The following is a 26767-nucleotide window of genomic DNA, read 5'->3' on the forward strand; positions in this document are numbered from 1 at the left end:
ATAACTTCTTATGCGTTCTAACACTCTGCTTGTTTTATTTTTCCACCTATAAGAACCCTCCAAATACTCTCAGATAATAGAATAGAATAACAGAAAGGAGTGACTATCTGGCTCTTCTTCTACGTTCATATACGCTGCTTGTTTTATTTTTCCACCTTTAAAGAACCCTCCAAATACTGTCAGATAATGGAATACAATAACAGAAAGGAAAGACTGGCTCTTCTTCTACGTTATTATACTCTCCGTCTTTTATTTTTCCACGTATCAAGAATCCCCCAATAATGCAATCAGATAATAACAAACAATAACAGAAGGGAACGAATATCCGGCATTTCTTCTACGTTCTTATACTCTGCGTCTTTTATTTTTCCACGTATCAAGAATCCTCCAACAATACTACTCTCAGATCTTCGACTTCCATCAAACGTATATATCTGTGCCGCTGCCTCGTTATTGCCCGCAGGTATTACTTACAAAACCTCACTTCTGTGCGACGCCAATCTTTCTGTGTGTTCCTTGTTAGCGAGCGGCGGGCGATATTACGATGTGTGTAATACGATTCTGGTGTGTGTGTGTGTGTGTGTGTGTGTTGGGGGAAAGGGAGCCGCGTGAGAGCATTCCGTCGGTCGGGAGTTCGGTTATTACATCCAAACTTCTAATGAAATATGGCTAGGGAGGGACTATGAGGCTGTGGGTGTGGGGAGAGAAGAGGAGGAGGAGAGACCGGGTGTGATACTGCGATATGATAAAAGTCGGGAAAGGTACACACGGAAAAGTAGTAGAAAGAACAAAAAAACATCTATAAAAACAAATCCTCCTGGAAGCGGAAGATGTAATTAGAACACAGGTATAAGGACGAGCGAAGGAAATACCAAAAAATAAGGTAGTTCGTTTTCTTTCTTTTTTGTTTTCAATAAGCGTGGTAGTTGTTGTGATGTGATTTTAGATTCTTTTAGGTAAGTTAATGAAGCACCTTTGTTCGTTAATGAGGCTATAAATAGTGTGAGAGAGAGAGAGAGAGAGAGAGAGAGAGAGACCGTTGCACAGACAATCCAGCAGACAATACAGAAACAGACAGACAAAATAACCAGAACAACAAATACAGGACAAAGACAAGAACTCATGAACGATAAACACAATCAAACCAATTGACAAACACTCGCAGAAAAACAAAATACATGCAGACAAAAAAAAATAAAGTAACCCAGGAAATACCCCCACCCCCCACCCACACACACACAGTAGACACATAAATAGTTACAAAAATTCACAGGAAAACAGACACACATATAAACACAGAAAACAAAAGTAAAACACGAACGAGAAAAAAAAGAAAACACACCGAAATAGAGAAATCCAATTAAGCACCCACACACACACACCTTTCCCGCGCACCTTGGTCCCTCAGGTACGCGTGGGAGGGAGACGTGGGCGGGGGGAGGGAGAGGGCGTCCAGCGTTCCTCAGGCTCAAAATTAAGCAGGGTTTATGAAGCATCAATTTGGTGGTTCCTTGCGGCACGTTTTCCCCTAATCACAACGGACGACCCTAACGCCGCCAGGGCCCAGACAAACCTGAGTAAGGACCCGGATTAGGCAGATTAAGGGGCGGCGGCGGTGGTGGTGGTGGTGGTGAACTAAGAGGCTGACGTAAATTTTCATTGATTTTTTTTTCCCCTCTCGAAAGTAAATAATTTGGGTTAGTGGCGCGAGAAATAAGGGAATAGTTGACGCGGTATATAGGTGAGGAGGGCGATGGGTGTGGGGAAGAGGGGTGTGTGTGTGTGTGTGTGTGTGTGTGTGTGTGTGTGTGTGTGTGTGTGTGTGTGTGTGTGTGTGTGTTTGCCTAGTTTTGAGTTACAGAAAAGAGTCACGCTCGTTAGGTTCCGTCTGTGTCTCAATCGGCGAAACTTGACTTTAAAATTTTTTGAGAGAGAGAGAGAGAGAGAGAGAGAGAGAGAGAGAGAGAGAGAGAGAGAGAGAGAGAGAGAGAGAGAGAAAAAAAAGATTCAATCATTCTCATCTCTATCTTGGAATTCTCGTTCGTCATATAATTTTTAGCATTCTTTTCCTTTCCCTTCGCAAGTGCTTGACCGCCAAAAAGAAGAAAAATGCCGACGGACTTTAATGGTAGCTAAAACATCCTTGGTTCCTATCGGTAGTGGTTTACATTGTCTAATCGCAAGAAATATTCAGAATTTTGGGTAATATTGATAAAGCCTTGTTGTGCCGTAGTTTAGTTCGTACATCGTTGCTTTCATTTAACAGCAGAGTATCGCTTCAAATTTATTACCACCAATGCACAAGTTCCAGTAATGAATATATCGAAGATTGAATTTTACGAAGATTTTTGTTATTTCTTTCCTTTTTTTCCTCATTCTCCGCATCTTCCTCATTCTCTTCCTTCTCATTCTTTTGTTTTCCATTTCTGTGTCCTCCTTTCTCAATAATGAATATATCGAAGATTGAATTTTACGAACATTTTTTTTATTTCTCTTGCCTTTTTTTCATCCTCCTCCGCATCCTCCTCATTCTCTTCCTCCTCTTCCTCCTCCTCTTTCTTTTTTCCATTTCTTGTGTTCTCATTTCCTCTTTTCCTCATCTGTCTTATTTCTCTTTCCTTTTATTCCTCATCCTCCGCATTCTCTTCCTCCTCTTCCTCCTTCTCCTCTTTTCTTTTTTCCATTGCTTGTGTTCTAATTTCCTCATCTGTCTTATTTCTCTTTCCTTTTATTCCTCATCCTCCGCGTTCTCTTCCTCCTCTTCCTCCTTCTCCTCTTTTCTTTTTTCCATTGCTTGTGTTCTAATTTCCACCTCTTTTCCTCATCCCTGTCTTACACTCATTGTCATTTATTATCTATATTGCAGCCTTCTACCGCCGTCCTTCATGTCTTCCCCTCGTTATTCTTCCTTTCTCTTTCCCCGACGTTATTACCCAAGGCACAATTCACATCCTTCATCTTCTCTTCCTTCATTTATTTCCTCTTAGCGCTGTTCTCTCTCTCTTTCTTTTTCTCCCCCTTTGGACTTGCCTTCATTTTCTTTTCACGTTTTTCTTAGTATTTTTTCTTTTTCGTCCTTTTTCCTTTCTCGTCCACCTCACCTCCCAACATGTCCACCTTTCTTCCTTTTTTCATTCTCTTTGCGGCCTCTGCATTTCGTTGTTGGTGTTTTCTTTTTTCTTCTCGTCGTCGGCGTGTTTCAATTCTTCACCTTCCTTCCTTCCTATTCGTCCTTCCCCTCTTATTTCGTTACCTCTTACTCCTCCGCCATCTTCTCCTTCTCCAGCTAATGCTCCGTCGCCGTCTCCTCCTCCTTCGCCATCTCCTCATCTTCCTCCTCCTACTCCTACTCCTCCTCCACTCTGCACCGTCTCACTGTGTTACGAGAGCCGCACACGGAAGTCTCAGACCTAAAGGCTTGTACCGTTTTGTCTTTCCTGGAATATGTGCCTTGCAATTCTTTTCCTTCTCCTCCTCCTGCTCCTCTTTATCTCCCTCATTCTCCTACTCCACCTTTCCCTCACTCTCCTCCTCCTCATCATCACCATAGAGCAAGTTAGCAAGTTCTTTTATCTGGTCAGAAGCTTCATGACTTGCGCCCAATCTCATAGATTCACCTAAACAGAGAGCATCGTTATAAGTCAACATGCTTTCTCTAGTCTGCTCTTTGTCTCATGTTTCATCCAAGCAACCGTAATCCTTCAGTTTAATTATGTTTACACACACACACACACACACACACACACACACACACACACACACACACACACACACACCGTCGCCGCCAGCCTCAGGAGCCAGCCATTAGCGCGGCACGCGGCCAGGTGAGGCAGGTGTGGCCCGTCGGCAGGAACACATTCGCCGCCGCCAAATTCGACTCGTAAATTTTACTTTGCGTCGCTCTAATGAGACGTCAGCGTGTCCACGGGGGCTTTGTCGACCTTCACATCACCGCCGACGACGGGAGGCAAACGGGCGGGAAGATACGGCGGCAGGATGGTGGACGGGCCGTGCAGGGATAGAACAGGAATGGGTTAGAGCGAGTGGAGAGGGAAAGAGGAGAGGGGAGTGGTAAGAAGGGACGAAGTGGGACAGATAGCCTTGGGGCAGGGCTGGAGTACGGGGTGGGTAGGGGGTCTTCAGTACCGTCTAGGAATTATTTAGTGGATTTTGAAGAATTCTGCTCCCCAGACTTCTGGAAGGGCACACTGAGGAAAGAGGAGGAGGAGGAAGAAGAAGAAGAGGAGGAAGAGGAAGTGGAAGAGGAGGAGAAGGAGGAAATTATGGCGGTATTGGATTGGAAGGAGGAGGACTCGGTAATGGAGGAAAAGTAGAGGATATGGAAGAAGAGAAAAAAGGAGAGGCAAGAGAGGAAGAGTAGCAGAGAATATGGATGATGAAGCAGGACCCTTTGGAGTGCCGTGTAAATGTTTGCGTCGCGCCGTGCATGGTGCTGGCGTCTCGTGTGAGTGTGTAGCGTCTACCAGCACACACTCTCCTCCCCACACCCCGCGCGAGGCCTCAATGAATATGCCACCGCTTAGACAAGGCCCGAACGAGCAGGTTGTAGCGAGTACCAGCTGCCTCCTTAATAAATGCAGGTAGACAGGATATTGTGGACGTAACACCCTTGTCATCAAAAGACGCGTCGCCGCAGAGCCAGACAAGTGTGACCGATAACATTACGACCTAATGAGTCGGCCCTTTGAAGAGTGTAATTTGCAGCTACCTTGTTTAGGCGAGGAAGACACTTCAGCCTCTGCTAATGACGTGAATATCAATAGCTGCTGGCTGAGGAGAGACACAAACAGTCTCGTGTGAAAATATATTATAAGCACTTCCTTTGATATATACACGCAGACTTCAATGGAAACGGATTTGTTTATAATATTTGTAAAAACTTTGTGGGATTGTATTATTGTGTGTGTGTTTCTCTCTCTCTCTCTCTCTCTCTCTCTCTCTCTCTCTCTCTCTCTCTCTCTCTCTCTCTCTCTCTCTCTCTCTCTCTCTCTCTCTCTCTCTCTCTCTCTCTCTCTCTCTCTCTCTCTCTCTCTCTCTCTCTCTCTCTCTCTCTCTCTCTCTCTCTCTCTCTCTCTCTCTCTCTCTCTCTCTCACACACACACACACACACACACACACACACACACACACACACACACACACACACACACACACACACACACACACAAACCGTTGTAATACTAGTGCCGTGCCCGGGCGTAATATTTTAGTGTCCGTAAAAATAACACGACTCCCTTTGTTAAAACACGGACGTTCCTTCTTTCCTTCCTCCGTGTGTCCTTAAACCTTCCTTCCTTGTTTCTGCTTTGCCTTATGCGTCGTAACTTTATGTTGGGGAACGTAAACCAACAAAACGCGGCCTTCGATAATGCGTACCTATTTTTTTAATGTTACTCTTAAAACAAAATGCTAAGTGAGTGTATAAATGATGTTCTTTTTTAACCTTATTGTATCTCATTACTTGACGTTTATCTTTCTCTCCCTCGCTAATTAGTTAACCACTTTACCATTTTTTTCTTTACCTCCCTCTCTCATAGCTCTAAACTCCTTCACCTTCGTCCCTTCTCTCTCTATCTTATGTTTTGCTAACCCGTTTGCCGGCTTCATCACTCTCTTGTTCTCTTCCTCTTCTTATCTCTCCCTCTTCTTATCACCACTTGTATTCCTCTTCCCCTGGCATTCACATCTGTTCATCCATTCTCATCCAATTTAGTCTTCAATCCGTCCTTCACTTTGCACACTTATCTGTATCTTATCTAACATGTTCACTTTCTTCCTCTCTCTCCCTTGCTCTCATATCCTCCTCCTCCTCATCTTCTTTTCACTTGTATTCCTCTTTCCGTCATATCTACACCCGGCTACCCTTTCTCATCCTTTATATTCCTCATTTCATCCTTCACTTTCCTCACTTTTATCTACATCTTCCTTTTTCTAACTCATTCACTTAACCTTTCTCTCTCCCTTGCTCTCATAGCCCCCCCATCTTATCACTTTTATTCCTCTTATCAGTGATGTCCACACTCGTTCGCCCTCTCCCATCATGTAGTCTTCAATTCATCTTTCACTTTACTCACCTTTATCTCCATCTTCCTTTTTCTAACCCATTCACTGAACCTTTCTCTCTCCCTTGCTCTCATGTCCTTCCCATCTCATCACTTTTATTCCTCTTCCAGTCAAATTCACACTCTTTCACTCTCTCTCATCCTATACTTCCCACTCAACCCCAACAATCATCATCATCATCATCATCATCATCGTCTCCCTCCACCATTCTCACCCCTTCCCTGCCCTCGCTTCCTTCTCACCCCATCCATCACTATCTTCCCCTCACACCCTCGCCCCACCTCTCAAATCCCTCTCATCCCTCTCCGTCCACTAGTCCCTTCCACACGGGTTTCATTTTTCTTTACTCCGTTCTGAAAATCTTCGGAGCTTGCGTGACTTTTTTTAGTGTTTTCTTTTTCTGTTGACTTGTCCGCCACATTTTTCCTCCCAAGGTGGTATTTTTCGCATTTACTTTTCCTTGTGATGCAATTTTTCTTTTCTTTTTTTAGCTTTGTCCTGTTATGATTTTTTTCCCTGTGTTTTTGTAAAGGGAGAAATTCACGTCTTTTTTTCGCTGTTGTTCTATTTTGTTGTTGTTTCTCACAATTTTTTTTTTTTCATTCTTTCATTCATTTTGTCTTCCACCTTGAACGAAACCCTAGAGAGTAAAGAAATACACATATCAAGGACAAACAATCATTGGAGACTCAGACCATGAAAAGCTGAATCAGAATGAGGAAAGGAATGCGATGGAGTGCTTTTGGTAAACATACTAATGTCATCAATAACAAACTGCTACTCCCTGAAGAGAAAGGCGTACAATCAATGTATCCTACGGTTCAAATACTTTGCGCCTCACAGAACATTTGGAGAGAGATCTGAGAAGCGGAACGGACTTGGAGGTCTTGTCACGCTTAGAACTGATGCGAGGGACAGGGACAGGGCAGGCAGAAGACCGGGTGGAGAGATTAAATTAGAGCATTTACCGGATGTAGTACACTTACACCAGACATGAAGAAATGGAGAGCATGGAAGACTGGGTGGTTGGCTGGATGACTGGCTCGCTGACTGACTGACTGACTGACTGACTGACTGGCTGGCTGTTAGAGATGGAGAGCATGGAAGACTGGCTGGTTGGCTGGATGACTGGCTCGCTGACTGACTGACTGACTGACTGATTGACTGGCTGACTGTTAGAGATGGAGAGCATGGAAGACTGGCTGATTGGCTGGATGACTGGCTCGCTGACTGACTGACTGACTGACTGGCTGGCTGGCTGGCTGGCTGGCTGTTAGAGAGGGAGAGAGCCCCGTGCCTTGACCCTCGACTTGAGAGCCTCCATAATCAGGTTTGAGTAGTTAAGACGGCCCTCACCTAATTATATTCCTCACTTCATGCAAGCTCTCTCTTTAACTACCACTTCCCCTCTCTCTCTCTCCTCCCCCTCCTCCTCCTCTTCATCCTTCATCATATCTGTCGTTTCCACCCTTCAGAATCCTTTCCTCCGGCACTTTCATTACTTTGTGTCACCTCACTCCCCCTTCCACACACACTTTTTGTTCCTCCGTCATATTGCATTTAACTTTTATTCCCGCTCTCCCTTCAACACAATAAATGCAATTGCTCCTTTACCGGCTCTTACCCACAGGCTTCTCTTTTACCCCTTTTTCCATTTTTCCATTTCCTCCTCATCATATCCCTCCACGCCTTCCCTTCTCGCCTCTCCTCCCTCCCTCGCTCCCTTTCCCCGCTCCAGCTTCTCTACTTCCCGCTAGCCAAATGCCTCCCACGCTTTTTGGCGAGAAAGAGAAATCCTTCCCCGCTCATCTCGAGAGGCCTGGAGAGGGCGTAAAAAGGGGAGCAAAAAACTTAATTCCGCGCCATGTGGTGAAGGGGAATGCTACTTCTTGCTATTTGTTTCCCTGCTCCTCCTCCTACCCCTCACCCCTCACCATAGCCCCCAGCCACCCCAACCCTTTCCTGTTATTTCCATCTGCAATTACTTTCTCGCGGGAAACTTTTGGATTAATTTTGGCCAGCACGAAAAATAGTCAGGTTTCGATTGTTTCATTTGTGTTTGTCCGATGCTGTGAGGTTCTTTTTGAGTGTCCTGGAAAACATACAGGAAAAGGTTATCGAGAATCACACACACACACACACACACACACACACACACACACACACACACACACACACACACACACACACACACACACACACACACACACGTACGTTCACCTGACATTGGAAAAACTCGGGCACAGTGTAGGTCACGCCAAAAATTCCTCCGTCCAAGGTTTGTTTTATTCAGCAAACATGTTTTGGACACATGTTTCCTTCCCTGACATTTGTAAAGTGGAATTTAAAATGACCGAAACATTTATTCATTTACGTTTCCATCTTTTTTTCTCATTGATTCTATCTTATACTCGTAATCCGTTTGCTTCAATACGTCGTTACCAGTTCGGATAAGAAGTAACATTATTAATCACGCGATGCAAAGAATAAGGCATTTCAGTTAAGCCGCCGCCACCCCTACCACGTTGATTTTGTGTCGCTATCAACATAAAGAATACAGTAAAGCGAATTTGAGTGACAATCGTAAGTCTTCACACTACCACACCACACTGCCACACTTCACTCTTCTACACCAATACACCTCACGGACACACACCTTCACATCCCTCCTTCACACCCTAGCACCAAGCCTCCCCGACGGCATACCTAATAGCCACCTCACCCTAAGAATTTCGTGTTTTTTTGGTGTCATTTCGTCTGTCAGAGTAGAGTGAATACATATGGAATAAATAATGACTGTAACAATAGCACATAACATTCTCCTGCTGCTCAAAGACTTTATACTTGTGCAATTTTTATAACGTCATCTTCTGGGCGGGTCACTCGGTAGACTCCCACGTAAAAAGGATCAAGAGGAGTCCACAAGTTCCCTTAAGTAGCGCGATTATGAAGACTTACACGCAGTAGTTTTGGGTACGAGAGAGAGAGAGAGAGAGAGAGAGAGAGAGAGAGAGAATCAAGAAAATTGTGAAATAAGTAATAGTGGAGCTGTCCCGAGGGGCGGTTTTAGGATAGGAGCTGCTCACCATACTTCCTTTAATCAACTGAAAAGATACCCTCGGAAAAGCTCAAGGTTCAGTATAAATAAGTAAAAAGAGAAATACCTGTTCGTGTAATGAAGGAGAGCAAGAGGAGAGATCAAGACGTCTCTCCAACCGAAATTGACCTCTCTTTTGGCCACTCGTCTATACACTCTTTCATAAGGGCAGTGATTAGCGGGCTTTTTTCTTTCCCCTTGAGCTGCTTTCTTTGATGTATAAAAAATGACTCGTTATATACTACCAGGGTCACGCAGGGTCTAGATAGGCTCTGTTCCAGTCCATCCTTTCTCTCTCTCCTGCCGCGTCCCGGAACAACTTTGCCGCCCCCGAGTTTGCCTGCCTGCTAAGTTTGGCGCTTTCCCATGACTACAAAACTCCTTCTCTTCTTCCTCCTCCTCCTCCTCCACTTTCTCCTTCTCCTTCTGCTTCACCTCCTCTTCCTTTTCCTCCTCAACCTCAACCTCCTTCTCTTCCTCCTCTTCCTCCTCCTCCACTTTCTCCTCCTCCTTCTGCTTCAACTCCTCTTGCTTCACCTCCTCTTCCTTTTCCTCCTCAACCTCAATCTCCTTCACCTCCACCCCTGACCCCTTCATTATTTGCGCCTCCTCTTCCTCATCTTCCTACTCCGCCTATTTCTCCTCTTCATCCTCATTCATCTCATCCTCATCTCTCTTCCTTTTTCCTCCTCCTCCTCCTCCTTCCTTTCCTTCTCCTTCTCCTCCTTCCTTTCCTTCTCCTTCTCCTCCTCTTTTCCCACCTCTCTTCCTCTTCCTCCTCGCTCGACTTCTTCAGGGCAAACCAAATTGAATTATATGTTCTGGCAACGCGTCAGATGAAGCTCCAAGATACGGAATCAAACCCTCTTCAGGAGGAGCAGGAAGTGGCGGGACCCGAGCTCGTTTTCTTCGGGGGACGAGGCGGGGCTTAGGCCAGTGCTCTCCCGTGCGTCGAGTTGGCGCTGATTATGCATAATAAAGGGTCGTTGCCTTGTAATAAGGAATTCATAAACACTCGGCTTTACTTATATTAGGAGGAGACCAGCGAGGAGAGGACGAGGGTGAATAGAATAGACTTGTGAAGGAGGGGGAGGAGGATATAAGAGAAACGAGGATAAGGATGAAGATGAGGTTTGGTAAGAAGGAGGAAGAAGATGAGGAAGAAATGGAAACGTTTAAAGGAGGATAAAGGCGGAATGAAGATAGAAATAACGATGGATAGAAAGGAGGAAGGAATAAGAGAAGGCAAATAAACTGAAAAAGAGGTTAATAGTTGGAAAAAGGAAGAAGAGAAGAAATGGAGACGCTGAAATGAGGGTAAAAGCGGAATGAAGATAAAAATAACGATGGGTAGAAAGGAGGAAGGAATAAGAGAAGGCAAATGAACTGAAGAAAAGGCTAAAAGAGAGAGAAAGATAAGGAGGAAGGGAGGAGGAGTAGAAAGGAAAGAGAAAAATAGGATGAAAACAATAACGTCTAGATAAAAAAAAATGGGAAAAGAAAGGAAAGTAAATGAAGTCGGAAAAGCTGAAAATATTAAAGAAAAGATGAGACCATATACTTAGAGTTTAATATCCATAAACTATTCAGTAAGTAAGGCAAACAAAACATCGGCTTGAGTTACGGGCGACAAGGCAGTGCTCAGGGGGAGAGAAAATGTATGTTATTAAAAGTGTGTAAAGAACGTCGTGTATTTTCCGGATGTCGCGTATAATTGCATCCTCGGCTTTATATATTCCTGACGTAATGGAGGGTATGAGTTAGAGAAAATACACACACACACACACACACACACACACACACACACACACACACACACACACACACACACACACACACACACACACACACACACACACACACACACACACACACACACACACACACACGCACACACGCACCATCATCATCGTCATCATCAACACGGAGCACTCGGAGTAGTAATTATTCGGTGGTGACTTGGGTTATCATCTCCATATGGTTGCATGATGACTGGTGGTTGTGATTATGGTGGTGGAATAGTGGTGATGGTGGTGGTGGCAAGGGAAGGGGTAGTGGTGGTTGGTGGTGGTGACCGTAATGGCGAAGTGGCAGTAAGTGTGGTGATGGTTTGCGTAGTGGTAGTGTATGTGGTGATGATAAAGAAGCGGTGGCCGTAGTGGTGGTGGTGATGTAAGTGAAGACAGTGGTGGTGGTGGTGGTGGTGGTGGTGGTGGTGGTAGTGAGGTCAGTGTAACACAAAACTTCCGAGCCACTCTCTGTCACGTCTTTTAGTTCCTTTTTGTTTTGTTTTCAGAGCCGCGTCCTGTGTCATGTTAGGGTGAGGGGAGGGAGGGAGGGAGGGAGGGGGAGGGTGTGGCTTGGCTCTTTCTTGCCTCAAAAAACACGACCACGACAGCACTCCACACACCTTGACACACCCACATCTTCCCCTCCCACACCCTTGCACCTCACGGACACACACCTTCACAGCCCTCCTTCACACCCTAACACCGCGCCTCTCCAACAGCACCCATTCGACAGCACTCCACTCACCCACACATCCCACCTCTTACACCTCCCAGACACACACCTTCACATCCCTCTTTCATACCCTAGCACCAATCCTCCCACACAGCACACCTCATAGCCACACATTCACGCCTCCACACCATAAGAAGACACATCATCAAACTACATCCCAACACCCCCTCCCCTTCACCTCCACATCATATCGCACATCTCCACACCACGCCCACACATCTTTCGAACACAATTATACAGGCCTGAATACCATAATCAATATACCTACTAACACACACACACACACACACACACACACACACACACACACACACACACACACACACACACACACACACACACGCCTACATACGCCTACACACACCTCCTCCTCCACTGTGCTTAGAAAATCATATACTAAATAATGCAAGAACAAAATAATTAACGTGAATAAAAAATTAGTTCTCGTATATTCCAGTGTGATAAAGGAGGGAGGGAAGGAAGGCCTGACCGGGTTTTTTGTTTTGTTTTTGTTTTGTTTTTGTCTTTGTTTTGTTTTTGTTTTTGTTTTGTTTTTGTTTTTGTCAGCACCTTTCGTCGTCCCCGTGTTCGGCTGTCTGGTGTTTGTTTTCAATAGTTATTTTTCCCCCGTCTTTGCAGCTGTCAGGTAACCCGCCCGCCTCGTGTGGGTTTGTTTGCCTCCGAGAATTTTCACCTCCCCGAGTTTTTTGAGGGCCACATTCTTCTACCTTCGCCTCCTCCTCCTCCTCTTCTTCCACCGCATCCTCCTCGTCCTCCTCTTCTTTCTCCCCATCCTCCTCCTCCTCGTCCTCCACTTTCCAACAACTCACTATTTCACGAAACAGAACAAGACAAAGAAAAGGAGGAAGAAGAGGACGACGAGGAAGAGGAAAAGGAGGATAGGAAGATGAGGAGGAGTCAACAAACTTGGTAACACTCTGCCATGTTGTGTTACACTTGCATGGTAGGAGACCGTGGAGGAAGATTAGGAGGAGGCGGAGGAAAGGCATTAGGAAAGAGAAGGAAAATAAAAGAGAGGGAGAGAGAAAAAGAACATAATAGTTAGATATGAGAAAATGACAATAAGAGAGGGAGAATGAGATAGAGAGAGAAAAGAAAACGTACAATAATAAGAACTGAGAAAATGAGAATAAAAGAGGGAGAATGAGAGAGAAGAAAACATATGATAAGAGAAAATGTGAAAATGAGAGGAGGAGAGAAGGAACCTTACAATAATAAAATATGAAAAAAAAATAGATTAGGAGGGGAAAGAGGAAGGGATATAGATGAAAATATGCAATAAGATTGAGAAAATAAGGATAAGAAAGAGGGAGAGAGAAGAAAACGAAAAATGAAAATATACAAGAAAATAAGATAATAGTGTGAGGAGGTGAAGTAAAAAGAAAAATAAGAGAAGAAGAAAGAAAGAAGAAAACGTACGATAATAAAAGAAAATGAGAAGGAAAGTGCAGGAGGAGGAGGAGGAAGAAAAAAAATCGGAGGAAAGAAGAAGTAGGAGAGAGAATTGGATGAAAATGAGGAAGAAACGAGCATGAATAAGAAATGAGAGAGAGAGAGAGAGAGAGAGAGAGTGGAGGTAACTAGATAAACTCTCTCCTCAGTGGATCGTTTTATTCTGTGTCCTGAACAGCGTCGCCGCCCCTAACAGTTTCTCATGGCTGCCTTTTCCGCCCTCGAGCTCTTTGTTCCTTTCTTGTTCTTCCTCCTTCCACCCTTTATTGTTTTTTTTCTTTTCTTGTTTTGATTTTGTGAAGTGTTCGTTGATTCTTCGTTCTTGCCGCTCCTTTATTTCCCTTTTTTATTTCCTTTCCTGTTTTTCCTTTCTCCACCTTTTACTTTTTTTTTTTGCTCTTTTGTTCTTGCTGTTCTGTATTTTTCGCGTAGTTCTTTATTTTCTTTTTACTTTCTTTTTTTCTGCTTTTTCCTTGCTTTTTTCGTCTTATATTTCTCTTTCTCTCTCGCTCTCGCTCTTTTCTGTTGCCTGCTCTTCCCCGTTTCCATGTATCCTCATCTATTTTCCTCTTTCTTCTCCTTTCTTTTTTGTGTTTTCCTCCTCCACCTCCTCGTTCTTCTCCCACGAAAACTTACTTCATTGTTGTTGTTTTTTTCTCGCCGTTCGCGATTCTTGTTAATTCCGCGATGTTGTTGATAATCACTTTCCTTCAATCTTTGCCTCTATTATGTTCTCCCCTCTCTTCCTCCTCCTCCCCCTCCTCCTCCTTCTTTTCCTTTACTTTCTCCTTCTCCTCCTCCTTCTCGCCCTCCTTCTCCTCCTTCTGTTCCTCCTCCTCCTCCTTTTCCTTTACTTTTTCCTTCTTCTCCTCCCCCTTCTCCCCCTCCTTCTCCTGTTCCTCCTCCTCCTTCTTTTCCTTTACTTTCTCCTTTTCCTCCTCCCTTTCCCCCTCCTTTTCCCCCTCCTTCTCCTCCTTCTGCTCCTCCACCTCCTTCTTCTTTTCCTTTACTTTCTCCTTCTCCTTCTCCTCCTTCTGTTCCTCCTCCTCTTCCTTCTTTTTCTTTACTTTCTCATTCTCATTCTCCTCCTCCTCCTCCTCCTCGTCCTCCACGTCTTACTTTTCAGTCTTATTCTTCGCATCTCATCATCCTTTACTTTTTTTTCATAGGTTCCCGGATGCCCTTGTCTTACTAAGCGCCTTATTCCACTTTTAAACATTAATCTTTCTTCTCCTCAGATTCTTTCATCATTCTTCCGCTGCCTCCAATATTTTTCCCTTTGTTTGTTGTTGGTGTTTCTTTCTGTTCCTTCTCCGCCTCTTCTTCCTTCTCCTCATTCATCAGTCACATCTTGGGGTCACTATCAGTAGCAATTTAAAACATGGAAAGCACCGTATGTCTGCTTGTAAAAATGCTAATACTATGCTCGAGTTCATAGGGAAGCACATTGAGTATAAGACACCAGGAGTAATGCTATCCAGGTATAACCCATAGGTAAGGCCTCACCTGGAATATGCAGTGCAGTTCTGGTCCCCCTAATTACAAGCACGACGTCGAGTTACCTGAGACATTACAACAGCCCACTAAAATGCATTGCGGTCAAACTTCATAAACGTGTATGTATGTGTGTGGGGTCGGGGGGTGGAAGAGTGTGAGTGTGCGTGTGTGTGTGCGTGTGCATGAGCAAGTTACAGGCGTGTGCTTACCTCCCATTGTACTTCAGTGTTGCGTTGGTAAATGGACACATAAGTAGAGTAGGCTAATGGTGTGTAGGGGAGAGAGGAGGGGGATGGGTAGACGTAGAAAGGAGCTATGGGTTGGAGAGGAAAGAGGAAGGAGGAGGGAGGAAAAAAGGGAGGCAAGCGCTTAGCATTCATTACCGCCACCACCACCACCACCACCACACCCACCTACACACGCATTTGTCTTCCGCTTAACGAGAGGATGTTTCTCTCTTTTGATTAACAAGTGTGTGTGTGTGTGTGTGTGTGTGTGTGTGTGTGTGTGTGTGTGTGTGTGTGTGTGTGTGTGTGTGTGTTATCGTTTTCATACTTAATTTCCAAGACCGCTGTGAGGGAAAAGTACAAGTGTGATGAAATTTTCTCCTCCCTTTTTCCTCCTTTTCGCTGCCTCCCTCTTTCCCCTCCCTGTCGGTGTTTGCGGCGCGGGGCTGAAGGCCATCGTGCAGCAAAGCCGAAAAAAATGAAGAAAAATGTGAACGCGGCGGTAAGGAAAAAATATGTTTATGAAGTGAAGAGTAATTCTTTTTAAGCGCGACTTACGAGCCACTTTTTTTTTCTTTTAGTTCAGGATAAGAGATGGGCGGCATTAGGTGCGTTTGGTCTTATATTTACTTGCTATTTTCCGTCACCCTTTTTTTTTTATTATTATTATTTTGTTTTTTGTTTTTTTTGGGGGGGGTATTTTTTGGTTATTTTTGGGGTTTTTGTTTTTGTTGTTTATTTTTATTGTTTTTTTCTGTTTTTTTGTTCATGTCTGTTCAGGTAAGGAGTGTAGGTGCTTTCTGTCGCTTAAATAAATAAAAAAAAAAAACGTTAGTGATTCTCTCTCTCTCTCTCTCTCTCTCTCTCTCTCTCTCTCTCTCTCTCTCTCTCTCTCTCTCTCTCTCTCTCTCTCTCTCTCTCTCTCTCTCTCTCTCTCTCTCTCTCTCTCTCTCGAACCGTTCATCATTTTTTATTTTTTGCTTCGATTTCCAATAATGCAATAACGATACCACTTGCGCCTCTCTTTATCTTCTTTCTTGCTCCCTTTTTCATCTTTGCCTCGTCCCTGTTCAGAGGAGGATATTAATACGCAATACAGATTAATATAGATTCTTTTTCTATGTCCTGTATTTTTCTTGTTTAGCTCTTTGTGGGTTTTTGAGAAGAGACACCGCGCGAGGGGGAACGTGGGAGCATGGGAACAAAATAGACGGATGACTTGGGAGTTTTAGCTGAGGTTATAGATCAGAGGAAAGGGAAGGCAGGAGGTGGGAAGCGGTTAGTGGTTAGACAAGGGAGAGTGCGGGTTGGAACAGAGGAAAAGAAGGGATCGAGGGTAGTATTTTGAAAGATAGAAAGTTGATGAATAGGAAAAGGAAAGCTTGTAAGGTTAGTGGATAGCAAAGAGACGTGATGAGTGTTTGAAGAATCGAAAACGGGTGTACAGGGAAAGGAAAAGTTCTGGATAAAAAGGTATATTGAATTAAGGAAGGCGGCAGGAAGGGAGTTGTGAAGCAGGTGTATTGGGAAAGGAAAGATTACAAGACTAGAGAAAAAGAAGCGTGCAGTAGGGGAGAGTAGATAGGGAGGAAGAAAATAGTGAAAGGTTGTGTGTAAAAAGAGTACAGGAAAGAAACGTGGAGAGAATGTTGGGAGAGAGAGGAAAGAAGTGCAGTGAAGAAGGGAGGGGCGGCACAGAGGCACAACAGCCATTTAGCCTTCGTTGCCGCACCTCGCCGCCAATCCGTACCTGAACAAGCACCTTTCACGCAAATTGAAGACCGCTTGGGAACGGCGGCGAATCGTTTTTTGTGTATCCAACTTCATCCATGTGTATCTCCCCCGCGGCAAAACTTGGAAGGTATGAAACTTTTATTATCCTGAAATTTTCCACTCTCCCAGCATCCCGCCAGCCATTCCTTCCCGCCGAGCTATATACTGCTGCTGCTGCTGCTGCTTCTATTGTTGTTGTTGCTGCTATCTGTAATATTTTCAGATATGAAAAGAATATTGATCGTGAACTCTTAAAAGCAACTCCTTCCTTTAAATTTTAGAATTTAAAACCATTATAATAGACAGACACAGATAGACAGACAGACTGGCAGACAGACACAAAGTTCGCCATTGCCTGATCACGTGCTGGACTCGTTTTCGCTAGCCAATACCCTTCCGAAGAGGGCTTTGGAGCTTGTTAGCAGATCTAGGGGTACAGCTGTGACCTACACAAGCCCCACACCCCATCCCGTTTGCTCAAAAGGGACAGTAACCGCGCCTTTTCAACGAAAAAATCCTTTGACCTGAGCAAGGCTCAAACCTCAGCCTGCGAGGCCTGAGCCTGACAGGACAGAGTTTTAGTCCACCCCGTCAAGGGGGTGCAGGTGGGTGGGAGGGGGGGGGGGGTAGATGGCACGGTTTTTCTCTTCCCATAACTATTTATTCTCTTCGATTCAATATTTCTTTCTTTTCCCACGCTCCCCGCCACCCTCACACTTTTCTGTTCACCACCCTTCTTTACTCTTCTCTTCCCCTTTATCTGCTCTCATTCTCATATCCCTTCAGCCTTTTATTTTCATTCACCTCTTCCTTTTTTTTGGTCCCAGTTTTACAAGCTTAGGGAGGAGCTGTACAACAGTGTAGCCTACAAAAATAGGTCACCTCGTTGTGAGCCGCCAGCTTTTCTGCTTTTTCCATTGTATTTTTTCCTTGCCTCCTTTTCCTCTTTCTCTTTTATCTCTTACTACTACTACTATACTACTACTACTACTATACTACTACTACTATAGTCTGTTCACTTAAGCTATAGTCCGTTCAGTTGAAGCTTGCACCTGGAGCCTAGCGAGAGGTTTGTAAGCTGCTCTGTGATTGGCTGCCGCTCCTCTCACTCACTTATCATTGACACACTCTTTGATGCGACACACCTCTGTATTATTTGCTTTAACTCGTCTCATATGCAAGAGCAGTCGTTTTGGTTGGTACCATTACACTCAGCAATGATTGTAGATCTCACATAAGTTTGTCAATTCTCTGTAAACCAAAAATTAAAGAAATTACGGAGTGGTGAAGTGAAAGATGGAGTCATAAATGTTTATACCCCATTTTATTCTTCGCTGATTATTTCATGGAACTGCTAAACTACAGTTCATGAAAATGGTAACATCTGATGGGGAAAGTTATCCTGAACGCGATGGTGTTGTCATATTTTAGATAAAGAGGAAACGAAGGGAGTTCGGCTGGCTGGTTACCTTACAGGCTGGCTTGTGGCTGGCTGGCCGACTGGTGAGTTAGCTGATGTCTTGCTGTTTAGATGGCTTGTGGGTTGGATGTGTGATTGTCGTGTGGGTTACCTGGCTGTCTTGTTCGCGGATTAGCGGGCTGGTGAGTTACTGGTTCGCTGACTAAGTGACTGGCCGGCTGGTTTATTACCCGTCTGGCCGTTTTGACAATTTGGGTCACTGGTTGGGTGGTAATATCACTTATTAACTAGATTGTTGGTTGACTTGGGGGCGGGTTAGTTGGGTGGTTAGAGAGCGTTCTGACATGCTGGCTCATTAGCTTACTGGTTATCTTTCGGGTTCACTGATTGGCTTGCTTACAGACTGACTGACTGACTGACTGACTGGCTTACTGGTTTATTGTCTGGCGTCATGACTTACTGGCTGGTTCACTGCTTCGCTAGGTGTCTAATAGGTCGACTGTCTGGTTGGTTAACTCACTGGATGACTGACCTTACTGACCGGCTTATCGGTTTATTGCCTAGCGTCATGGCTTAGTGGCTGATTCACTGGTTGGCTGGGTTACTGGCTGGCTTGCTGGTTGATCGGACGTGGTGGGGTAAGTACCTCCAATCCGCCACCGTAGCAATGGGCGGGAGAGGAAGAGTTAGCGCGTTCAGCAGGCCATCACGGCAGAATGTTAGGCAAGTTTGGGCAGTAAGGACGGAGGGGAGGATGGGGCGACTGACCTGGGAGCGTGGGTGTTGGGAAGCATGAAAGGGTGAGCGGGGAGGGGGGGGGGTAGAGTGAGAGAGGAAAAGAGATTACGAAAAAAACAATTATTGCCTCTTTTTCTCGTTATAGCTTTAGAACTCTCATTGTGGATGCTTTAGAACTCTCTCTGTGGATGGGGCGACTGACCTGGGGGCGTGGGTGTTGGGATGCATGAAGGGGTGAGCGGGGAGGGGGGAGGGGTAGAATGAAAGGAAAAGAGAAATTACGAAAAAAACAATTACTTCCTCTTTTTCTCTCTCTCGTTAAAGCTTTAGAACGGGTCCAGCATTTTTTAAGAAGTGTATGCCCCCGAAAACACCGGCCCGGCATCTTTCAAAACTCGAGCATTAATGAGATAATTTTTCACACAACTTCCACAATCTAACTTTTCATCATTTCATATTTCCGAGAGAGAATGTTCCGCTGCGTTCCCAGTGCTCCTGCTCCTGCTCCTCTTGTTTCTGCTTCCGCCCCCGGTGCTGCTACTGCTCCTCCTCCTGCTCTTACTGTTTGCATTATTATTGTGTGTGTGTTTTTCTCTCGTTATGTAGCTGTGAAAATAACGTCGCTCAGTAAAAACAACTTGAGTTTTTTGTGTGTGTTTTTTTGTTTTGTTTTTGCCACAAGCTGTAAGTTTTGTATATTTTTACTGAATCATAAGAGGAGAGAGAGAGAGAGAGACACAAACAGGCAGACACAAACAGGCAGACAAACACAGATAGACAAACACAAACACAGAGAGAGAGAGAGAGAGAGAGAGAGAGAGAGAGAGAGAACACCCCGTGGCCTAATCGCAGCGTCGTCCAATGTAAGCGACTTTGGCCTGAGCATCGGGGGAACAATTTTTCGGAGCTGACGTTCACTAACAAGCCTTTTTCGCCTTTTTTTATTTGTTCTGTTTCAAATAAATTTCGGCAAGCTTGTGCGTAACTGATATTTTTTTTTTGTCCGTGTCGCTATAGTTTTGTAGGAATACGCAGCTGCTGAAGGCTTTTTTTTTTGTCTGATGTTAAAGTATTAAAGTAGAAAAAATATATCAGCAGTTGTAGTAGATAGTAGTTGTTGTTGTTGATTGTTTTTGTTGTTATTGTCGTGTTAGATAAGAGTAGACGCTCCTGGGTACTTTTCTTCGTTGCTGCTGTTACTGTTTTTTCTTATTTTTCTTTTTTTTAGCTACAAGCACAGTACCAGTAAACGCAAAGGAAGGTCAAAATGGAACTCTTAAAAACTCATCGAAAGCTTCCACAATATTTTCTTCTCATCACCCTCCTCCTCCTCCTCCTCCTCCTCCACCTTCCACCCCCTTCCACCTCCATCTCCTCTTCGTCTTTCTCCGCCAGTCCTTCCCTCCTTCCTTCATCGCTTCCTTCCCCTCTCCCCTTGTTTCTGCTCCTTCCCTCTTCTACCTCCATCTCCTCTTCATCTTCCTCCTCCTTTTTCCTTACCTCCTTCTTCTTCGCTGCCGTCCTTCTTCCCCTCGTTTCCCCTCCTTCTTCCCCCCTCTCCCTCCATCTCCTCTTCATCTTCCTCCGCCTCTTTCTTTCCCTCCATCCTCTTGTTTCATCTTTACTCTTCACCTCGGCAGCGACACTCTCCGTTGCTCATCAGACAAGACACAGGATGCTGATGGTCGCTTTTGGTCGGCGCTTTAGAGGAATTACTTTGACTATAAGTTTTTTGTGCCTGAGCGTGGTCAGTCAAACCACGATTTACGCTGGTGTTGTTCTCATATTTCCGTGGTTTTCTTGACGTGTCCATGATCTTCAAGCTAGTTCCTCCGCTGGTGTGGTTCTGTTTATTTCCGTTTTTTTCTGACGTGTCAGTTCAAATACGGTAGCTGAATGACGGCCGTATTACTCACCATAAGCAGCAGCAGCAATAACAAGAAACAAATGAGAACCACGCTAGCGGAAATCGTGGTTTGACTGAAGATCCACGGAGAATTTGGCCAGTGTGATATCCCCTTAACACGCATCGGAATGTAAAAAAAGTAAAATGCGCGTACAGTAAATGTTTATATGTAATGCGAATAAATGGCTTTCGCTAGCATTTTTCCCTCCGTTTCATGTCCAGTTATGCCCCGCTAATCCTTTACTCCCCTATGCGTGTGTTATGCATTTGTTGGTGTAATACGTTCGTTGCGCTCCTCTAAATCATTAAGAGAAAGCAGAGAATATTAACTGCGATTTTTTTCACCTGGCCCGCGGAGAGGAAATCCGGGCCAACACATTCCTCCTTTCTCTGCCGAGCTGCATTTGGTGGTTCACTTAATTAGAGTGTTTCTGTGTGCACGTACGTTCCTGTAAATACTGATGATGATGATGATGATTGCCTACATTCCTGCGCTAGGGTTCATTTTCGTGTCTCGTGTGTGTGTGTGTGTGTGTGTGTGTGTGTGTGTGTGTGTGTGTGTGTGTGTGTGTGTGTCTCTCTCTCTCTCTCTCTCTCTCTCTCTCTCTCTCTCTCTCTCTCTCTCTCTCTCTCTCTCTCTCTCTCTCTCTCTCTCTCTCTCTCTCTCTCTCTCTCTCTCTCTCTCTCTCTCTCTCTCTCTCTCTCTCACTCACACACACACACACACACACACACACACACACACACACACACACACCTCATATATAGCGTAACGGTGAGGGACACGTTCCTAGAATTCAGTTATCAGCGAATCAGTGGCCGGCGATGTTGACGGTTAAACTTTCATGCCTGATATTGCAAGAATGATCGACGTCAGAAACCTCAGGCGAGTATTGGTAAATGTGCTTCAGCTTCTAACTATGGAGTCAATTTGTCTGTTATTAAGTACCGAAGTAATGAGTTGACTGTGGAAAAGGTAGGTCGGTTAAAACATATTAATTCACCATCGTCTCGTTCCAAATAGATATAAGTAAAGGCGTTGACGCATCATCCTTGTGAGGGTTGGATCGTGTTTGTTTTCCTTTGATGAGCAGACCAGAGTTTTAACGGTAGACGTATGTATATTCTTTCCACTTGCATTTTGTATTGATATGTACTTTTTCAGCTCTAATAATGTGCATCTAGCTAGCTTTTACCAGTTTTCTAGAGACTTAGATAACCGTTTTTGACGGTCATTATTCTCTATGACATCACTTAACGAAAAACATATTACGTCATCTCTAACATTACACAACAGGAATTATTTTATCATCTCCGCTCACCTTGTCCTCCTTCCCCTCCCCTTCGCCGAGGTTCACGGAGTATCGGTATGGCTAGGTTACCAGGCCCACTGTAAGCGGCTTTACGAGGAGCCTCTTTGTAACTCTTCCTTTGTAGGCGCGTGAGCTTTGAGGGTTGTAAGGCTCCTCCCTCTTCACCCTCGAGTGGTCACGACCCTTCTCCTTTTTCTGCCTCCTGCTGCTGCTTCCCTGTGGCCCGATGACGCGGTTGCTTTGTGGGGAGATGCGTGTGTGGGCGGGGACGTGTCTTGGTGCTGAGAGGTGTGGTGGGGGGAAGGGGTGCAGGGAGGGGGGGAGTGGTGGTGGTGGTGGTGGTGGTGTCGGTGGTGTGGGTAGGCAGCGCTAAGGGGGTGAGAGGTGGTAAAAGAGAGGAGTGGTGGAGGGAGTTAGGGTCGTGGATGAGTGAGGAGTGATGGGAGAAATGAACCGGTAGTGAACTCGCGGTGGAGGGAGTTATGGAATGCTGTCTGAACTCTCGCCGGCAATGTTGTCAAGGGTGATATACAAGACTCTTGAGACGTGATTGATACCTGAAGTTCTACAGCGGATATATCGGGAATCGATGCTGTAAAGTGATGAAATAAAGTACTGTAAGTGATGAGCGAAGAAGCAGGTTGTGGAGTGTTTAAAGTGCGATAGGCAAATGTTTTAGGAAGATATTTACAAGCGGGCGAGGAAGTGACTGATAGGCTGACGTATTGATGTGAAGAGTGAAGTACGAAAGCTCTTAAGGCGATGAACCAATGTCTCTAAGGAAGCAGAAGTGTCGCAGTGCACGGTTAAAAATGGTGATTGAAGGAGGGACTAAGAGAACGGTGTATGGTGGTTCTTATGTGGTAGGTTGAAGCGCTGGACTAAAAAGTATATAGGATGCGAGTGAAGCAAGATTTATGAGCGTTATACCAGGGAGTTAAGTGATGTAGGTGAAATCATGTATGTGGAGATATAAAGAGAGAGACCGTAATGATGGAATGATGGTGGTTGTGAAGTGTAAGTGATCGGATCCTGTGGTATAAGTGAACAGGAAAGTGGGCAGAAGGGTGAAGGATGTGATGGCGTAGGCGTGGTAGGGAATCAGCAGGAGGAAAGAGCTAATGGATAAATTGTATAACGGAACGAGCGGTGGTAAATGATGTGTAGGAAGATAAATCGTTGGTGGATAAGAAAAGAAGGTGAATCAGGAGAAAATATGGGGCAGGAAGAAACACAACAGGAGCAAGAAAAGAAGACGAAGGTGATGAAAAAGAAGAAGAAGAAGAAGATAGAAAGAGAAGAAGATGAAGATGAAGATGAAGAAAGGAGAAGGAGAGGAAGAGGAGTAAGAATCAAGAAACCAGTAAAGAAGAAATAAATGAGTCAGAAATGGAGGCAGAAGAGAAGGAGCCATAGTCGACGATGAGAGACAAAGGGAGACAGATACAAAGGGAAGGAGACCAACGAAAACAGACAAACAGAAAGACAGACAGACAGAGGCAAAACTAGAATGAAACCCAAACAAAACCAAAAAGAGAACAAGTAAGCAAGCAAGACGCAAGCAAGCCAGGGAAGCAAACACCCTCCCAACCACCCTCCCGCCGCAAGAAAACACCCCACAAGCCGCCCTCCCTCCCGCCCCCCTGCAACACGAGGCCTCCACCGCCGCATTGGGCCCGTCCAGCAGTATACTTTCTGGGCGCGTCTCGTAAATTTTGAGTCCGCCATCAGAATCCGCCCCGTGACATACTTTAACTTTATCACCTGCCTCGTAAATATCATTAACTGCTCCCCCACGATAGTCCCGCTTATGATGCAGAGCGAGCGAATAGTGAGCGAGCGAACGAGAGAGAGAGAGAGAGAGAGAGAGAGAGAGAGAGGCAGATAAGAATGAAAAAGAAGGGAAAAGAGAAACGAAAGTAAAAAGAAAATATCAGGTGATGTTCCTCTTTTCTCTCGGCATTTTCCTGTGAGCTTTAATTATTTTCCTTCAAACCTTATTTTAGCAGCCGCCCACGCATTCACAAGGAGACAGTTCAAGGGCATAAAAAAAGAAAACTAATGAAAAAAAAAGCGTTACTCCCTGCTCCTAAAAAAGAGTACAGAGGAGTGGCCGAAAGAGAGGTCAATTTCGGAAGGAGAGGTCTTTTTACACGTATATCACGGTGAATACTACAGGTCAAAGGGCACAGATTTATTTTTTCTCCTCCTTAGCCTATATTGTTTGTTTTCCTGCCTGCTTGTCTGTGTCTGTCTCCCTCTTTCCGTCTGTCTGTCTGTCTGCGCCTGTCTCATCACCAACAAGTCTTTTTTTTTTCCTCCATTTCTGGCTTATTTTATTTCATCTTTCCTACACTTCCTTCCTCGATTCATCTTCTCCTTCTCCCTCTCCTCCTCCTCCTCCTCCTCCTCTTCCTCTTCCTCCTCCTCCTCCTCCTTAGATGGCCTCACTGCCCCTCGTCAGCATCATAAACTTCCGTAGACAACTTCGCCTCCTTAAAACCCATCGCAAAAGAACAATGATGCAAAAACGACCACCATTCATCCGGGAGAGAGAGAGAGAGAGAGAGAGAGAGAGAATATCGCCCGATAAAATCTGAGTGGAAAGCATTTCACCACTTCCCTTCCTGCAATACTGGCCCCCTTTCTCTCTCTCTCTCTTTTTCACTTGTTCATTTCCTTACGTAATAATTCTACACCACCTAACTTCTTATTTGGCACCGGTGATGATGATGATGGTGGTGGTGGTGGTGGTGGTGGTGGTGCTCTGGACTACCTAAATTATCCATCCTTCTTTCTTTTTGATAATTCGTGTTCTCTTCGTCAGCCAGTCGCAGCCTCAGTACGTAATCCAGAAGTATCCCAGGTCGGTATATATTCAAATACTTCCACCTTTCACATCACCTATTATTTCCAAAGCCCAAAAAGGAGATCAATCGGGTTCTTATGAGTTTTTTTTAGGTTCAGGGTACAGTAGAAGGGTCAAACTACCACCAGGGTCATAAAAGTACCTCTGGAAATGCCCAAAACCTCTACGAAAGCTCTGTCAAATGTGAGAGTGTGAGTGGCGTAGTGTTTGAGAAGCTGGTCCCTGTATTGTTGCCTCGACCAGTTCAACTCTCAACCCTTTCCTTCTCTTTCTTCTGCTGCTCTTCCTCCACTTTCCAAATCCCTCTTCGCTGCCTTTAGCTCCCTCCTCACTCTCTTTATCTCCTGCCTTCCTCCGATCTTCACTTCCCTGACCCTCCTGCCTTCGCTCCTTCCTCGCGTCCTTCCTTTGCTGTCTTTTATTCTCCTCGCTTTGTGCAATTTCTTTCAACTTATATTTCCAAGCGTCTTGTTTCTCCTTTCTCCTGCTTTATAGTTTATCATTTTTCGTTCTCTTCTTTATTGCTTTCCTGTTCTTCATACTTTCCAACCTTCTTTCTCATCTTCATATAATGCTTTCTTTTGTTAAGCCTTTTCCTCCCTTCACTACCATCCCTTCTATTCTTCCTCCTCCACTACCACGTCCTCTCAATCCTCCTCCTCCTCTTCATACCGTTCCTCCTGTTCATGTTCCTCTTGCTCTCCACTACAATTCCTCCTACTCTTACTCTTTCTCCTCCTCCTCTTCCTCATCCTTCTCTTCATCCTGTTCCTCTTCCTCCATCCTCTCTACGCCTCTCTCCTCCTCATGTTCCTCTTGCTCCTCACTACCATTCCTCCTCCTCTTCCTCCTCGTCTTCATCCTGTTCATCTTCCTCTTCCTCCATCCTCTCCTTACGCCTCTCTCCTCCGCGGCCCCTTGAGAGCACGACTATTGGAGTAAGGTACGAAGAACGAATTTCCATTGTTCTGAAGCCGCGTTCGCCACCCCGAGAGGAAGCACTGATTCCTTTCCGTCTCTCCGACAGCTACCTCCTCTAGTTTCCTCTTCCTCCTCTTTCTCTTTTCCGTCTTCTTCACACTGTATTCTCGACCGTTTGTTTGTTAGTTTTTACTCCTTCTGTTGCCTCCCTCTCCTTTTTCTTTCTTCTCCTCTTTCTCTTTGTTGCTGAGGTCATGTTTCGCCTCCTTGTTATCACTGTTGTCTTTCGCCTTCTCTTCCTTGTTTGCTTTCTCCTTCTTCTTCTTGTTATCATCATCTGCCTCTTCATCGTTCTCCTCTTCGTTCACCTCCACCTCGTATCTCCTCGTCTTCGTCCTCTACCTCCTCCTCCTCCTCCTCCTCCTGCTCTTATTCCTCCACCTTCTCCTCCTTCTCCTTCTTCTCCTTTCTCACCAACTCCTCCATTGCGCAACCTTTTATTTCGCTATTTCCGTTTCTCAGATTCCAAGTTCACTTTCCATTCTCCGGTTGTGTCAGTTTCTTTTCTCTACTCCTAGAAACGTGTGTGTGTGTGTGTGTGTGTGTGTGTGTGTGTGTGTGTGTGTGTGTGTGTGTATACGTGTGCGTGTGCGTGTGCATATGTGTGTGTGTGTGTGTGTGTGTGTGTGTGTGTGTCAGATTCAGACATTGAACTGACAGACCGTCGGAGGTGAAGATACGAACATCACCGAGTTGCTATCTTGTCGGAAACGTGTCATGACCATGAGACATGACGAGAAAGAAGATGATGAGGAGGAGGAGAGGAGAGGGAAAGGGAAGGGGAAGAGTAGGAGTAAGAAGAGGAGAAAGAGGAGGAGGAAGATGTGTTGTAGACGTGCAGGAAGGTACAGTAGTGGCAGCGGTGA

At 45.0% G+C, this 26767-nt stretch overlaps 1 long non-coding RNA gene across 3 annotated transcripts in view; it reads left to right on the top strand.

The window, feature by feature from the left end:
• The window catches only part of LOC127005987 (uncharacterized), a 79209-nt gene that overhangs the window by 12526 nt on the left and 39916 nt on the right, over positions 1–26767 (top strand). The gene's annotated exons all lie outside the window — the stretch shown is intronic.

Source organism: Eriocheir sinensis, chromosome 31 (genome assembly GCF_024679095.1).
Source record: "Eriocheir sinensis breed Jianghai 21 chromosome 31, ASM2467909v1, whole genome shotgun sequence".
NCBI classification, from domain to species: Eukaryota; Metazoa; Arthropoda; class Malacostraca; order Decapoda; family Varunidae; genus Eriocheir; species Eriocheir sinensis.